Source organism: Vanessa cardui, chromosome 1 (assembly GCF_905220365.1).
Source record: "Vanessa cardui chromosome 1, ilVanCard2.1, whole genome shotgun sequence".
In the NCBI taxonomy this organism is placed as follows: domain Eukaryota; kingdom Metazoa; phylum Arthropoda; class Insecta; order Lepidoptera; family Nymphalidae; genus Vanessa; species Vanessa cardui.
Genome location: NC_061123.1, coordinates 8,633,209 through 8,651,717, shown reverse-complemented (window position 1 = coordinate 8,651,717; position 18,509 = coordinate 8,633,209). Strand labels below are relative to the sequence as shown.

The 18,509-nt window shown below is 30.7% G+C and overlaps 1 protein-coding gene across 8 annotated transcripts in view; it reads left to right on the top strand.

The window, feature by feature from the left end:
- The window catches only part of LOC124533731 (protein lin-10-like), a 125,847-nt gene that overhangs the window by 5,355 nt on the left and 101,983 nt on the right, over positions 1-18,509 (top strand). For 7 of the 8 annotated variants that reach the window (XM_047109240.1, XM_047109233.1, XM_047109284.1 and 4 more), the window contains exon 2: positions 8,844-8,902. The exons of the other annotated variant lie outside the window; for it this stretch is intronic. The gene's annotated coding sequence lies outside the window, so the exon portion shown is untranslated. The remainder of the gene's footprint in view (positions 1-8,843; positions 8,903-18,509) is intronic. 8 annotated transcript variants of the gene reach the window in all.

Here is an 18,509-nt window from a genome sequence, read left to right as displayed (position 1 = left end):
TATTTAAAATAGAAAAGTTTATTCCAGCTTTATCGTTGATTGGCAACTGAACTAATATAAAACCAGAATGCTTATTAAAGTTTAGTTTATTAAAGAGCGGTTTCGAAACACCTTCGACTTTACCGGCAATTTTAATTGAGCATACATGACTCGCGGGAATATGTCCAGGATTACGGTTTAAGGGCTTATACCTTTTATATTTTTTGACAGTTTTCATCGTCATTAAATTTTTTTATATAAAATAGTTATGTTACAAGCGACAAATTATAAGAGGTTGTAAGTTCCTAGGCCAGATGAACATTTATATTTCAATAATATAAAGATTTTTTTTATAACTTTTATAAACGTATGATTTCAATTTATGGAACTTGCCAAAATGTTATGTATTAACCTACTTTTCTTCCTTATATTTTAAAATAACTAATTTAGTATTTATATATAATAAATAATGTAATAATAGTACTTATAATATTAGGTATATTTTAATCAAGTACCTCAAAAGTTTTTGAGACGGCATTATTTCTAATTTCATAAACTTGTTAGAATTCCTTATTTACATACTTTCCACTTTATATATATCATTTTAAATGATCTTGTGTTTTGTCCGTTGACCCCTTATTCCATCCAATTCGCCAAGGCTTGTGGTTAACGCTCCTCTGTCAGTAATAAATTGTTTTGGGAAACATCTGCAAGATTAATAGTGACTTGACACGTGCTAAGTGAAAACAGCAACACGTCGAATATATTTAGCTGAATTTGAACGGTCATTTCTCGAAGCATCGTTGAATATTTATCACCCTTTCGTATACAATATTTTATCTCAATAATTTTTTTTTAATGGTCCGGTTCTTGAGCGTTGAATTCGGTTAATAGCATTTGAACTGCGGTATAAAACGCCGCGTGTATCTGCGTCGAGAGAGCACAGGAGCGACGTTAAAAGCTTTTATGTTTTCCGGACAATGGCTCCTAAACGAAACTGTTGGCATAAATTATCAATGTCACACTCTATACATGGAAGTATGTTTGTTTTTGGTTGCTTTGTTGATGACATTATCATTATATCTTGTTTTTAATTCGACGAGCTCTTTTTGGGTCTGGGTAAAGATATAAACCCTTATCAAGTTTAAATTGGATATATATACATGGATCTTTTTTGTAATCGATTTAAAAAATAGGCAGACGGTTAAGTGGTCTACCTGATAGTCAGTAATGTGAATAAACGCCCATTGACATTTAATCTTAAAAATATCAATACTTACATTGTACATATGCAGCCAACCTTGGAATCTAAGTATTATGTCCCGTGGGTCTGCAGTTGCACTGGCTCACTTACCCTTCATACCAGAAAGCAGTAATACTAAGCATTGTTATTCGGCTTCATATTAGTAGAATAAGAGTCTAAATAAAAAGTTAATATTAAGGTAAATATGATAAAGCAAAAATCGCTGGCTTTTTCACTGGACCGATAGCCTAGGAACGCAGAGGACAGGTATACAAACATCTATATATGCTCTTGGATGCTTACACTGTATGAATAAATATAAACAGTTTCTGACTTACTCTTTTTTGTTTGTATATTATTTACATATTTTAAATTCGAAGTAATAAATTCGATACGTTTAAGAGGTACTAACTGAAACTATAATTTACTGTAATAACTCTTGTATTAAAGGACAATATATTAACTACAAAATGGCAAAATAGCTTCGTTACAATTATTTTTTAATTATTATATTTCCTGCTAATCAAAAATATATACCCTATGAACCATTTGCAAATATTCTCCTTCCTCCATTTATTTAAAATTGTAATTATAAAAGACCTTAAGGCACATTAATGGGATCATTATCTAAATTTATTCAAAGATATTCATTCGTAGGCTTTCTAAACAGGACGAGTAAAGCTTAAAATAATTGGTAAGAAATATGGGAGCCAGGTGGCTGTGGCGAGACAATAAATAACCGTCTAAATAAAACCCTCGTAAAAGTTACACCGAATAATATGATTCAACCCTAAGGCAGGCCTTGCGTCTTTAAAATTCACAAGGAGTTATCTCATTAATTCATAGACTTGTTTGTTTGTTTAAACATTTAGTCTACTCGCATTTTGTAAAATATACCTACCAGTAACGGAAGAAGTTGAGCAGTAATGAAAGAAATAGATACATATAATGCTGGATTATGATTCTTTTTCCTGAATAACAGATAGGATAACAAGAGTGCAACATTTTACATTTTGTTTTTATGGTAACACTGAATTAATTGTAAACAATTGTGCTGATATATTTAAATTCAAATGTAAACAATTGATATGTTTTTATTATTGGTAAATCCTTAGAACATTTATGTATTATGTGTACTATATACGTTATGTGTATTATTTGTATGATTTGAATAAATTGTTTTTACTTTCTTATAAATAATGATGTTATTATTTTAATATAAATTGTCTTAACACAATCGGTAACGTTATTATGTAAAGAACGTCGCAAATTTTAAATTATATTAATATATGATTACAGATGTACCATTTGCATGATGTTGCTATGAATAACCGATGCGGTATCATTAAATTGTAATCACGTACGGATGTAAGAACGAACGTATTGTATTCCTCCACAGGAAATAAAGCGCCATTAGTATTACGTCAATTTTTAAGATTGATGTTTTGATATGACTGTCTTAAAATTTGGATATAAATGCTTATGCTTGCTTAGTATTTGTATTTATTATTGGTCGTCATCGAAAATAAATTCATTGGACTTAGTTGTATCAAGCAAACACTGAAAATTATAGAAGTCAAACTCGTATTTCATTTTTTTACAAACCATTGAAAATACATCCAAATCTTCTATTTGTGTCCAACAGCCAATTGCTCCATGTCCATTTATTAACAGTAACCCAACTTTTATTTAGGGTATATGATGGATGAGGTATTGAAATAAAGGATCTTTCCGTGAAGATCGCCCAAAACGGATTATTTCTCATTTTGGGCCGTTCTAGTTCGTATTAATCATTCTTGTGTGAGTGCAAAGTCTTGTCACACGCACTTATACTTAGGTATACTTGATCCAGGGTCGACATACTTTGAAATACAATACTGACGTTATATGCCGTTATGGTATGCTTTATAACATTACAAAATAACATAAAAGGTATGAGCAGTAGATTTATTGTCACTAAAATTCTTTAAATTTAGGATGCCGTTTATCTTTTTAGCAAACGCAAAACATGCTTTATTTTGTCAAAGAATCGTTTATAATTAAATTTTCGCTAATAAATGATTCGCATCTGTCAACCACTTACAATTTCGGATTATATCATCATTGCAGAAACTCTGCTTGGTGCATTGTGCGTTTTTTTTACAAGATTCTTTACTGATATTTATTATACGAATCAATATTAACTTTATAAAAGTAACTCTGTCTGTTGCTCTTTCACGTCCAAATCATTGAACTGAATTTGATGAAATTTGATGCGAAGCAGGCTTGAACTCCAAGGAAGGTTATTTTTTTGCATAAAACCTGACGGTCAACCCCTAAACGCGAGCAACCGAAAGAACCGCTTCTCAACGGGTATTTTATGTGAGTAAATATACTTCACCTCCACCTTATACAGGGTAATTATTGTGTTAGGTTAGGTATATAGGTATATATGCAATGATATTTTTGAAACAATTTTCCTTTAAAATTGTAATAAATCCGTGAAGTCTAACTTTCATAAAAATGTTATGCAATATTACTTATTCATTAAAATGTTATTATTCAGATAAACATTTACCGGATCCCTAGACTGAAAAGAAATAACGTTTGTTCATGGTCCGTTTATCTGCCAATATCATACAGATACAATCAATAGCCGGTCCATGTTCATGGCATCGTTTATGTATTCATCAACAATGTTAAATAAAGCGTGGAGTATTATTTTGTGTCCATTTATGTGTTCTGTCCGTAAGTAACAATGATTAGAGTAGACAGCTCGATGTGAATGCTATAGGTTTGCATAGCTTCTTATGCTACTCCTGCTACACTATTCTACTGTCAACACAGAAAATGTATGGCTGCGTTTATTTACCCGTTGACTTTTATATGAAATATTGGGATACAAATTTTTGGGTGGTTACAATTTTAATGTTTTTAAGTCCATTGTGTTTCACTCAGACTGATTTGTAGATGTGGGTTAGCAATATATTATGTTGCCACAAATTTTAAGCGTAAATTAAAGATGCCGTCTTCATTTTCTATGAACTGACTGAACAGGTCACCAGCACTGTTTACTGGAATAAGTGCACCCAGGCGGGAACACTGGCATTGCTTTTACTCAAGTTCTAATTTCTTGGGCAATTGAAGCTGTAACATTATTTTAGAAGAGTTTACCTTGATTTTTAATTGAATAAGACTAAGATATTTACAACCTTTTCTCCTGCAACAGTTACATTTAATAAAATTTATGAACTATTGATTACCACTGATTTTCTCTAATGAATGAATGAGCCTATCTATATAGTGGTATTGTTTAAGGACACGGAAATGATGAAGTTTACATTTAAAAAAAAAAACATGTTGTAAAAGAACATATAGGTACTGGCAGGCGAGTCACTGGCATTGAATATGTTAAGTAAATAATCAAAATTTTATATTAAATTCACAAAAAGTTGTTTCTAAGTTTTAGTGTTAATAAAAGCATTGATTTGTTTACAGTGATTTACATTCTAAGCCAACAAAGATGTTTGGCATCGCGCGAAGTCTTGCTCTGAACTAGGACTGGATCTTGAAAGCCTAACTTACAGAGTAATTATATTATACAACTAAGCTTTAGTCTGTCTTAGATTAGATGTATTGTTTCAAAGTGAATACGTAGATAATAAACATGAAATCTCATTAAAAGTTTAGAGTTCGACAAATCAGCTTTGCTAGTAGGGTATAGTTACCAAGTCGACTTGATAAAATCTATTTATAACTTCGCGCAGATTTTGCCGAAGATTTTAAAGTAAATTCGGTCATACTGACACCTAATAAACGAAATTTGAATGAATTGACCTTTTTAATTAGTAGGTACCTAGACCGGTCAAAGTGAAAAATAAAATGGATCCGTTTCACAAAGGAATATCACTTGATTGTGAAATAAAACCGATTACAGCGTTTAGTCTTTGAGATTATTTCATAAAAGTTCGTTATTTGATTCGAAAATTTCATGGAATTTTTAACCAAATAATAGTAAATCAAGTGGTAGTATGAAATCAATGAGTTCTTTGAAAGCCTTCTTTGTATGAATATCATATTTATTCGATATTTAACGGTAATATAGAGGAGCGACATTGAAACGCAATCGTTTTACTTTTTTTTAGGTTTCCTGATTCTTTACCGAGATCATTGTATTCATTTTCATCATTATATATTATCGAGCATAATATGAGTGAGTGAGAACTGAGCATGAGGTAGAAAGCGCAACCTGTGATGATAGAATTTGTATGCTATTGTAAAAGTAACTGAATCAAATGCAGACGAGCATACAAAATGGAAGGTTAGGTTGTTACGTTACAGGCGAATGCTTGTCCGTCAATAAGGTACTATGAAGTAAAACTCAAAATCAAATCTTAGATTGCTACATTACAGGCGAATGCTCCTCGGCGAGACACCGCTTTTAGATTTTATTTGAGTTTAATTTAAATTTTACTCTATTTGGATTGTCTGCCAGACTACGAGGACAAGAAAAGTAATAGTTTATTTTTCATAAATGTAACCTAATATTACTCATAACATACATATACATATGTCGCTGGGTATTGTCAAAAAAATCCTTTTATTATATTAATATTAGGGACTTTAAGTAGAAACCTCCCTTGTGATACAAGCGAGGTTTCGTCGTTACTTCCAGTTTCACGAAAATACTACCTATATTTCTTCATATTATGTTAGTTTATAGTATGCTATGCAGTATATTATTGATATGAGAGAAAATTATTGGTCCAGATGCTTTTGAAGCGAAAGCTGCTAAAAGCATATAGTAAGGGAGTAGGTGAAACTAAACACTTATTATAATAAACTTTAATGCCTGACCTCGTTTGAAATCTAGAGACCATTTATACTGATTGTACATGATAGACTTTTTATCACTATCACGTATTCATGGAATCGATGTATCGGCGTCAATTCTCTTTTGAAGGTTCCTTATTAAAGGCGTGACGTTCGTTTTTCCATAAAAATATATCTATGTTATTACATCGATGTTTAATAAGTAAACCTGAATAGACGTATCATTGATAGTAAAACTAACCATGTATTTTAAACAATATAATAGCTTGCCGTAAATAAAAGTCTTCACAAAGTTCAAGTTTCGTTAAAAAATTGTAATTGATAGAGATCCCAATATTAGCTCAGCGTTAGAGTTAGGTAAGTGAAATTACAGAGAACATTGTTTGCTGAAACTGTAACGTGGGTCGGTACTGAAATAAATGAAGTTTTAGCGAAGGTACAAAGTTTGTGCATGTCTAGATGTTTTGACTTGAGTTCCGGAGTTAATGTGTAAACTTGTACCGTGAATAATTAAAAACGTACAACTTAATGTGACCAGTTTTTTCTCAACATTAAAACTTTGTTAGCCGCTTCTCACAAATTTCTTTGCCTTTAAATTTGCCAAGGCAATTACTGTTTATGTCAGTTTAAAAATATGTTTTCCTAAGTTTTAGTATTTTGTATTATACTGTTAATTTTAAAGGTTTTTTAGAGCGTATTCATTTTTAGTGTGAGTGTTCTTATGTGCTGCAACTAAAATAGAGCTTATTATTTTGAGGCATTTTGAGTGGTGATTGATATTAATATATTTTTTTATTTATTTAAGATGTTTAATCTATTCAAATTTAATGTTAGTAAACTACTGTCAAAGTTTTCCAATTATTTGATAATATTTATATAGCAAAGACACGTCGGTAATCATGATGTGATCACAGAGATGTTTACAGTTCGTGACAAATATAATCCGATCAGGAATATCTGTCGCATTGAGATTGAGTTGATTAAACTTCGCTATCTTTCACAACTCACCGCAGTCGATTGATTGGCAATCTATACGTAACTATATAATATATATTTTGTTCATATTTGGTACATGCCATTCGTGTTGGCTGGAGATATTCAATAATTCCTGTATTTGTTTATTTAGTTTAATTTAATTACACATCAATAATATTGACATAATAAGAAGAAGCATCATTATGTAGTGTTAAAATGATTAAACTCAAATGATCTAAGCATACCAGAATATATGGGGAGCGAATCTGCACGTGTGAGCAGTGAAGCATTGCTCTGTATAAACTAAAGTATTAATTCTACTCGATAGGAGAAAAGACCTATTCCTAATACCTATACAGATTTTTTCTCAAATGAATGGAAAAAATCGCTAGTAATAAAAGATAAATTATTATATTTTTAAAGGTTAGTGTCATTTCTTTCTGCCATGTGCATGAGGAAGGAATGAAAATAATTTTATAATCAGGCGTCGTGAAGGGACAGGCAGTGCAGTTTTATAAGCGTTGAAAGCCTTTGCCAGACTCGCTTTGATACAAGAACTATATACCATAGATAAGTTAATATACTCCCAGTTCATGTCCTTTTATGGGTTTTTATAAGAAATAAACTCGTTATGAATATTATGTCAGTTATCAACATTCGTTTGAACTACCTTCGAATAAATAACGTAAATAGCATTAACATTATATGTAAATTATTATGACTAATTGTATGTTTATTAAAAGTAATTATATACAAGTATGATTTATTTTTATTATTTAATTATATTTTTACACTAAATTTTAAATCATTAAATTGAATATGATATTAGTACCGGCCGTGAAAGTTCTATTCTACCGGAAAACTGGATAGTTATTAGTTATTTTACTCCCAAATAAAATATATTAAGTCTTTTCAACCATATATAAAGAGATAGATAGAATTTAAATATTTTATATGGATGTCAATATTTTCTTATGATCATTTACATATATCTACATACATATCTTTTGATAATAAGCGTGTGAAGGCGAATAAATAAAAAGGTCACCTATGCCCGCAAACGTCGCCTTGTCTAATACATTAGCCATTGCATACATTGTCAATGTGCTTCCAATCATGGGACCAAACAAGGTTAAATCTAACCTAGGTACACAAATATTACATAAGTACATACACAGCTAACAAACATACGCATCCTAGGTTACCAACAGACGTACCATGTACATTTTGCATGTTGGACATATTGTTGGCCAATATTATCTTACCAGTTTTTAAATTTAATGTAATCTATTTTTTGATAACTTGAGTTATTGAATAAGAAGGTTATCGACGGCCGAGACGCTGATATTCAATAAGCTCATTGAATATATACATATACCGATTTGACTGAAACAAAGGTAGTGGTTTTTAAAAAAAGCCTTCATTATATTCAATCGTATTTTTATATAAACATTATCTTGTATTTCATGATTATACTATACAAATATAGAATATTTTTTTCTAAGGCATCTTTGTGTTTTCAACCAAATTATTCGATACCTACAATATGAATATTTGAAAGCGCTTAAAAGCTCTAACGTTTAATGGCGGTTAAAAGCTTGCATTCAAGGTTTATCGGTAAGGTTTTCGACATATCGTAAAAGGTTAGTCTAAAAATAGTGCATAATTTATTTGTTGTTGAAAAACTTAACGTTTATTAAACCTACGTCTTAAAAGTAGCGTTTCTGATACATAACGATATGTTTAAAGTAGATAATGTATTTTACTCAATTTTAGTAGCATATGTAATAATATAACTGAATTTATTGATACAATACTATTTTCATCGTTCCAGAAAATTTCGCTTCGGCTGTTTGAGGACTACAGCAAATTCATTCAATTAATGGGATTGATGTAAGTTTTAATATATTTTGATATATCCTCTTCCTATTTATATATAAGATATAGATTTAAAATTCGGGGTATTTTTTTTGAGTTACTGTGTAGGTAGTAATGATTTGAAAAAAAAAACCGTTCTTCGTATATGTGATTAGGAATGGCTTATGTAGTAGGCGTAACGTATAACTTTCACAAAGAGTTTCATAACTTTCAGTGCCGAGTTACGTTGGTTGAGTTAGTAGCCATCGTACTCTACTCAATGGCCGGAACGTTATGCCTGACCTGGTACAGGTCGGGGCGGCATATTTACTGCCTTTGTCGTTCAAAGTGTTCTTGCTTTGTGACGTCTTTTTTAAGTTTTCATAATATATTTCTTTACCTAGTTCTCGTATACTTGAAAGTAAAATACTATTAACCCTGTTTGTTGATATTTAATTTATACATCCGCAAACCTTTATTACTAAAAATGTTGTACATTATTTATTATAAAGCTATTATTTTGTGGACAGTTTTATCGTTAAAGATATTAGCTATGTTAAAATCATTAATGATTAAACAACCTAAATATGATGTGCTGCGTATTTTAGGATATATATAAAATATATATCTTGTACCTAACAAGATATATTGTTCATTCATAAACTAATACGCAATTCTAAAAGAAATAAGTATTGAATTTATTTATATTCAGGTAGAATATAAATAAATTTGGTGTGGTTTCAAAAATTGCCTGTAACTTTTATATTATAATTAAATAAAATGTAAAAATATTTTCATTTTTTCCCTAAAGGGAAACTAATTATAATAGTTACTTTAATATTTATTTTAAAGAATAAACCCATATAACGAATAGCTTAAATACGGCCATCTAAAATAGTGATAAGAATGCTAACATTTTTACTTTAATATAAGTTTTGTATTCAACTCGAAAATCGGTTTGTGCAAGCCCATTTGGATTGGTATTACCCAAACATCAGGTACCACCAAACGGCAACACTTACAATAGTTGTGTTCGGATTTACAAGGGCGAGTGAACCAGTGGTTACACAGGTACAATAGATATAAAATCTCAGTTCCCATGATTGGGGGCGTTATAAATAAATAAATTTGTCTATGTAAGGAATGATTAAGCTCCGTGCCAATGTCTATGGTGTTGGTCACTAACCAACAGGTGGCCCATGACCGTTTCGTTTCGTGTACTGTAATTGTGTTTAAAATAAAGATCAAATAAATATATTACAAAGTGATATGACTCATTATTTATTTTTCGAAGGACATTCGAAGCGGCTAAAGTTTAAAATGAGCAAACAAGTAATTGTTATTAAATAGTGACATAATTGATCCAATTTCAATTTTTTAGCAAATTTTCTCATGAATAATACTATTGGATGACATAGTACAACATTTTATTCAGCAGCTATTTTGTATTGATTCTTTACAATTATGTTTCAATGAAAATTTCAAATGAACGTTTTTAATATTTATTAAGTATCGGGTGATTTATTTTATACATTTTACTATAAAACAATTTATTTTGTTTTTGTCCGTATTAACCTTCATGTAAATTTTCGATTGTGATATCCTTCAGTGCCGTCACGTCATGCTTGTAAGAGGTAACTTTTCACAGCTCTACTGCAACATTAAATACACTAACCATTATTATATTGGATAATAAATCTGTCAATGAAACTCGACGTAGTTGCTGCGGGTTCCATGTTTGCAGTAGTATACGAGTTTTAGATACATTTTACAATTTTATGAAAATTTTAGACAATCTTCCTACACTTTTGAAATTCATATACTGGTTCGTTTGCAGAACTATCGATGTCAATGTTCAAACTCACAATTTTTAAGGCTTTAATAAGTAAAGATGTAATGAATAAATTATTTATCTAAAAAAAATTTATTTGACAGAGCTTTTTGACTGTAATAGCAATAGTCACACACAATCATAATATATTCAATAGAAATCCTACAGTAAACACGTTACGAACACGATATCATCATTAGACCAAAGCTCAGTTATTCAAAGTTGCAAACTCTCCATAAATGCCTTCTATACAAGTCCATTTCCGTTAGTATTGCAAGCCCTTATCATGAAAGTGCACTACGCTTCAAGCCGATTACGTGAACGCGTACTTCCCACGCTGCAACACAATGAACATCAGAACGAAAGCTTTCCGTAAAACAACAATGCTCATTGTTCACTATCTAATGAATTTTGCATGAACGTAACGTTAATGCCAAAAAAGTATTCCAAAAGTTCCGGAATTCAGACCATCACTGAGATCGGCGAACGCAATTTCCACAACCCTCGTCAAATCAAATCGTCCTTTCAGTGCATTTATATTAAAGCATCAGTGAAGCGTGAAAATTATCTTTGGTGGAACAATCATCGATTTGGGGGTCAGGCCTGGGTGGCTACATCGCTGCCAATTATACGATGTGCGTGCCCAAAGTGCTTTATCTAATTCACTGGGCAATGGATTTAAGTGACGGCTCACGATGGGCCTCCGTTTCTGGAGCGAATAAAGGAACTCGTAATGACTATTTTTCCCATTATTTTATAGCGGCAGGAAACTGAAATTAAAATTACCTTTTTTATTCTCGTTTAAAATAATTGCGTCATCGCATAGTTGTTTTACAAACTCGTCTCAAATCTCATAAATTTGTACTCTAGAGAAAATTAAAAGCGACTAGAAAAAATACAATTATTTACTTTAGTTAGTTAAGTTTTTTTTAAATAGTTTCGCTTTCAGGTATGATTCATATTTTCTTTCAGAAATTTTCTGCCAGCGTCGTCCAGCAAATTACCGATGTTATTCCCCTTAGTAATTGTCAGTCTTTCGTTATTTCCTTTAATTGTTATTTGCTCTTTCAATTTCAAATTATATATTATGGAACAATTACTGAATGGTAGATTTTTTTATTTTACCGCTGTGAATAAACGCCTTTCGATCAGAAATAGTCTCACCTGTCTTACCGCCTGGCCACGGGAAATTCGCGGACGCGAATATTCGCGCGGTGCGAAGGGCGAAGCGTCTTGCGAATTAACCAAACGTATAGCAATATATACCGAGCGAAATTTCGCGTCGGCGAATTTCCTGTGGCCAGGCGGTTAGATATAAACGATTTAATTATTCATCTGGTTTAGTATATAATATTATTTTAGATAACATTTGTTGCGTTCAGTCAATTGTTTACTGCTGCGACCTGCCGAATCGTATAAAACAAAATAAATATTTCAGGCTGTTAACAATTTTATTGTATCTTCAAAACAAGAATACATATATACGTATTGCTTTCATTTCTCAATAGAATAAAATATTTTAAAATGTAATAAGTTATAGAGGTAGAAATCTATTTTCACTTTGGTGCTATGAGTGCTAAGTCAGTGTAAATGTTTCATTCGTTCCAATTTGTACGATAGAAATTTTATTCAGGAGTGCACCTACAGAAAATATTGTAAGTGAAAGGGAAGAAATTCATTTATCAAAGATTTTATTCGTGAAAGACTTGAAAGAATCAGTAATTTTATACTTACTACTGCTTTCAACAGCTCCTACAATGAAATATTGAGATACTTACTTTTAATGTTTTTACTAGCAGCCATAAAGCTAAAATTGCTTTATGTGACTAGTAAATTAAAGTCTAGTCTAGTCTCATTGTCTTATTCTATGCATATATATGTTTATTGAAATATACTACATTTTATTTTAAGGTTAAAGTATTTATAATTATTAATTGTCAGCAACAAATCAATTATTACGCGTAAGAGTCATTACTGTATGTAAATTTTATTTTACCAGACGTATGTTTGAATTAATATTTTTCGTTGGGAGTCAGCCTAATAAAGGTGAGGGTGAATTTAATTTCGTTAAAGCGGCGACGGGAGACGTTTGTATCGCTATGGTGTCTAATTCGTACCTACGTTTCTTCCCTTTTCCGTTCTGTTTATTTAATACCGAGTTTCTTTCGTTGCCGGATTATCATTAATTATGATTGCTTAAGTCCTTCTTTCTTGAGCTTTTAGAACATAATTGATACTAACTGTTGTTAGTTTTGTGCTTTATTAATTTATTGCTTTTTGTTTTTATTACCTTTGAATATTTGGAAATTAAATGAATTGTATGTTCCAGTTGGTTAAATAATTAAACAAAATCTAATTCAACAAAGTGTAAGCTTTGGTATAATATTTTCTTGATGTTACAAAGCTCTCTAATTTTTTTTAATTTCGTTTACAAATAGCTGATAAAATAAAATAATTTATCTCCAGTTATTTTTTATGCTTATCAGGTTAATGGATTAAGAATATCAGTAATAGTTAATTATGAACTCAAAACACCATTACCACAAAAGAATAGTGTACAGCAATATACGACTTATGTGGCTCGAACTAAATATTAAGTGAAATAGAACGATGTAACCCACAGACAGATAAACCTTGTGTGGTTTGAGCTTGAGGTTTGTTTTATTTCTGTTTAGTGCTTGTATAAATGAATAAAAAAAATTATGCCGGTATATTGCACACGCTATTATCGGTAACGTCCATTTCAATAATACCAATCTCTTATCGAAAACTCGAAACTCGAAAATAATAAACCTAAAAAATATATTAACTTTTTTGTGTTACATATCTTCGTCTTCTAGTAAATATCTAATTTAACTTTAACGTTTATATATACATAACTAAAAAGGCTTTACGTTATATACCGCAGTGGTATTAAATACAATTAATATAAAATTATATTATCGGCTTTTTTAGTTTCCGTATAAGTATATTGCAGCAATTAAGAAATTTTATTTTATTTACTTTATAACTATCTAGAGAAGGTAGAAACCTTAGAAAGGCTTTACAGATAAGCATGTGAGCCTGAAATATGTGACGAATGTATAGTAAAGGATTTAAGCGTCAAGCTTATTTTACTTTGAACTGAGCTTGAGCTTAACCGTGTTAACGTTGATTTTAAAAATATGTACCTACTTTATATCGTACAGTTTTGTATGATCTAAACATTTATCATTTTTATTCACGTGTATTCCTTAAATTTGATCCAAATATTGCAATGTATTACTCTTCTACCCATGCCCCACAATTGGGCAAAGTGTACTTAGTATCACAACTTTACTGTTACTGAATAATGTCTATTTTCATTATGCTAGATCAATATTTATTACAGCTAGTTAGGATTTATTTTTTCCGTACAGTAACAGTTTAAAATCAAAAGCGACTTGTAGTTCAGTTCAATTAAGTCTGATTCTATAACTTAGTAATATACAATAAGTCAGAATTTCCCATTAACACTGGTCTAAATTTCATTTGATTTAGAGTTTGTAATTTCATCATTTTTAATAGTTTAACGAAGAAATGTTTTAAGTTAACTCAATAATCCACGGACTTCAACTGAGTTTAAAGTCAAAGTTAGTAATTCCTTGGAAAAATGTTGTCAGTGCTAATCCTACCAAGTAATCGAATTAGAGACGACCATTGTCCTCACAACTCTCCTCATTTGTTTCTAGGGCACTCCGATTTTCTTCATCCAAGGATTTACTGCTCATTTTAATTGGAATTTAGAGCATCGCCCCTTGTTTCACGGTTTACTTCGCATTGTTCGCTGGAAACATGACTCGGAATAAACGAATCAAATAATAAATATTGTTTTCATATTTCAGCGTGCTTTCATTAAGTGTTTTGTATTTTTTTTAATCGCTGTTCATTTGATTTTCCTGAAAATATTTCTGAGAAAAATATCGTCTTGAATGCGTTAAGTTTAAGTACTGAAATTAGGGCAATGTACTCTTAAAAATTTATTACTTATTAGTAGGTTATTATTTATTAAAAGTTATACGAGTAACAAGCTTAATTCATTGACTATTTTCTTATTCCTGATACTGTATACTACATGTAATATATAAGTACGTATATATGTCATTTATTTTTTATCTTATATATTGTTTTTGTGCGTGTGAGTCAAGATAAATCATTTAAAAAAAAACAAAACAATAACAATCGTTAAATAGAGGATGGGAAATATTGTTGGTTGTAAATAGTGTTAGATAAAGTTGCAGGATTTGAAGATGAGTCTGCTAAATGAGGGCGTATCCGGACTAAGGCGGACGGATGTCGACCCTAGTTACGTACATGTGAGTGTCTTAATAAAGAAATGAGTTAACACCAGTAATAGTGTTAATTCGAGATAACATCCTAAAACGACACTACGAGCTTTGTGCAGGGCGCTCGGCTCAAAAAGGACACGTGAAAAATAGCGAACTCTTTACGAATAATTTTATTTATCACTTCAATGAAATTTTATTAAAAAACTACCTATTTTGTTTCTTTTTGCTAGATTTAAATGTACGTTTGATGTTTTTTTATAGGTACTACTACTACGTTTTTTGTGCAGTAGGTTGCTCATAAAATGGTAGTTTGATGTTATTAAACAATTGTAACACGTCGAGTATGTTCACTACCATTTGAAGATGTGATGCGGCTTTTATCACTATTTTGATAATTTTATCTGGAAGGTTCTTATTTAATTTGGACACAGTAAAATTATTTAATCCTATCTCATCAATTCGTTACAACTTGCCAATTTAATTATCGCTGGCCAAGTAAAAAATGTACATAAAATTAATGAACAATGTACTATGGAATCATAAGTCCTTAATGTACCCATGTATGTAATGAGATAAAATCATATCACCTAGTGAACTTCAATTGTCATTATTTCTGTGCGCAGTGAGGATGAATAGCTTGTATAAAATAAAAGCTGTTAAGAGAGCAACGTAGATGCGAAGTGAATTTAAATAGCTAACATTTAAATATGAGGTATATTTTATGTAAGCTCTGCTCCGTACATCGAGATCGTGTTCAAGGAGTGTCTGGCTCCTCCTAGTTATTTGAAAATCGGTTCAATGATGAAATCTTTTGCAGGTTATCATTTAGAGTTTATACTAAACCATAAAATTTAAATAGAAGTAATCGTTATTGATATTAATTAAATTTATTTGACTATGTATTTCTTGATCGATCGTAAAAAAAAAAGCATTTAGTACAAGTAGTTCAGAGACGGGTTTTTAATACCAAAGTGGATTAGCGTGATGAATAAATTGCAAATCCTCTTGAACGATTGCGAATATCTATTACTATAATTTATTACGTTATACTTATTTTAACCGTAAGCGAAGATTGCAAGTCGAGCTAGTATAGAGTTAATTTGCTTAATTTCAGTTTTTGATCAATCTCGTGCTCATGGTTAAGGAAAAAGTCTTGGAGTAAGTAAATTTATAATAAAGTAGTAAGCTAATATTATACTCCAAAGAAGAGTAGATCTTTGCCCAGTTAGACATTTCATGGTTGATACTTTGTTTTATTATTATTTAAAATTAACTGAATTAAATTTAAATAATTGAAAAGTTTCATTATAGTTTCATCATAAAGAGGCGTTGCATGATTTTAATAACATATAAATACTGGTTTAATTATTCGGTGCAATGACCGATTGATGTTTTCGACAAATCTGCAATATAAATATTTTTAACGATTAATGTTAATCGAACGGCGATGACTCAGTGATATCATCGCGTACTTGAATCATAAACAATGATAGCGAGTTCAACCCTAGGTACCACTGAATTTCCATATTAATTTGTGAATTAAAGCATCCAAGAAACCTGTATCAGTTATTTCATAAAAATATCCACTTTAATATCCATAAATCCGAGCAACGTGTGGAATTAATTCAAGTCAAAAACGACTTCAAAGGGAGAGGAAGCCTTAGCCTAACCGTAAGACATTTACAGGTTATAACACATTTAATTAAATACAGTTTATATATGACCTTCATGAGTAGAAATATGGCATTTATAAAAATAATACTGATTTATTTTTAGTAAGGTAATAATTTTGTTTCTGCACGTTTTTAATTAACTGGACGACAAAATATAACAGGAGTTATTTTAAAAATAAAATAAAACTCGAATCTTGATTAGGCCACGTACACATTGAAGGAATATTCGCATTCTTAATTATTATTCAACATTTTTGGTCATTTGGCTGTGAAAGCACTATTAATAACTGGTTGCTGCCTGCGGCTTTGCCTGCGTTCCTGTGGTTATTGAGGAAGGAAGGAAGTTAAATAAACTTATATATTATATGAAAGTAGGATTTTAAGCAGAACTGTGATTGAAATGTTCCATAAGCACAAAAAATATCCATCAGTGTGCAGAAGTTACCAATGTTGCTAACTCCGTCGTAACCCGTCTCATGAACCAGTACTTATATTACACAACAATAAGAATTAATATACAATCTTCTAAAGCATTTATAAGGCTTATTATATATGCTAAAAAAATTCTAAATGATACTCTAGCTATTACTCCTCCTTGGAGGATTGTTAATAGAGTCAGTTTTAATAGTTTATTTTACGTAGATCTAGATTACAACCGGAAGCTAAATCTTACTATATTATTGCATTCATTATAGCATAAGTTTGTTATAATCTGTGAGGTAAAATTAAAAACTTGAGGACATTAAGTCTTACTTAGTATAAGTTTGTACTTTACAAAGTATAATGATCTAAGTTTTTCCAATAAAATACGTACCCGCCAAGTTATGTTAAATGAATATTGTATCGAGGAATCTTCTTTTGAAATTGCATATTTTAAAAGAACTATTTACTCAATAACATTACAAATATGTATCTAATTTTTACTTCAATTTTTATGCACCTAAATGTTTACGTTGTAGAAGATTTTGTCGAATTTGTAGAATTTTGTCGAAGGCATTTATGGTAATGGGAAGGAATAGATTTTTTATCAATAACAGTTATTTTTCTACGCAGTCGCTACCATCTTATGCAGTATAAAAAAGGAATGGTAGTATGTCGTCGGTCCTAAATTATTCAATCGTTTCAGATGGAACTTTAATGAATTGTTCTGCATACTCATGCGAAGGTTTATGTTCCAAAAACTATGGCTTTTCTCGGTATGTTTGTACTTCCATATATGTATATGTAAAGACATAAAGTAGATCAATATACCAGTAGATATTATAATATAAATGGATTAAATGTAAATTACTGTAGTTGAAAGTGTACCTATAATATTTTATGATATCTTCATTAGGACTACACCTTTACACAATGTATCGAACCGGTTGTAATTGTTATCTGTAATATTATACTGTTGTATCGAAACTGTTAGCTGACCGACGACCGCAACGCAGCCGGCTTTCACATTCTGCGTGAGTGGAGTTTGGCGAAATTGTTTCATTTATTTCGTGATTCGTCATTTATTTTGGAAGTACTTAAAGGGTTTTTTAGTGCGTCACGACTTTTAACGGTCAAAATTTTTTTCCAATATATATTTTAACACACGATACTTTCATAAATCGTGTATAAAATAAAATATATCGAATCAAGCAAATAATCAGACGTCTTGAAAAATATTAAATAGAGATGGTTGGAAATAGAAAAAAGAAAACATACATATATATCGGCAACAGCGCCACTTTTGCCAAGAATAGTTCAGGTCACTCCGTAATTAAAAAAGTATTTTAATCAAATCGATCAAGCTTTTTAAAGGAAAAAGAATTACGATAACAAATACACGCACACTGGAA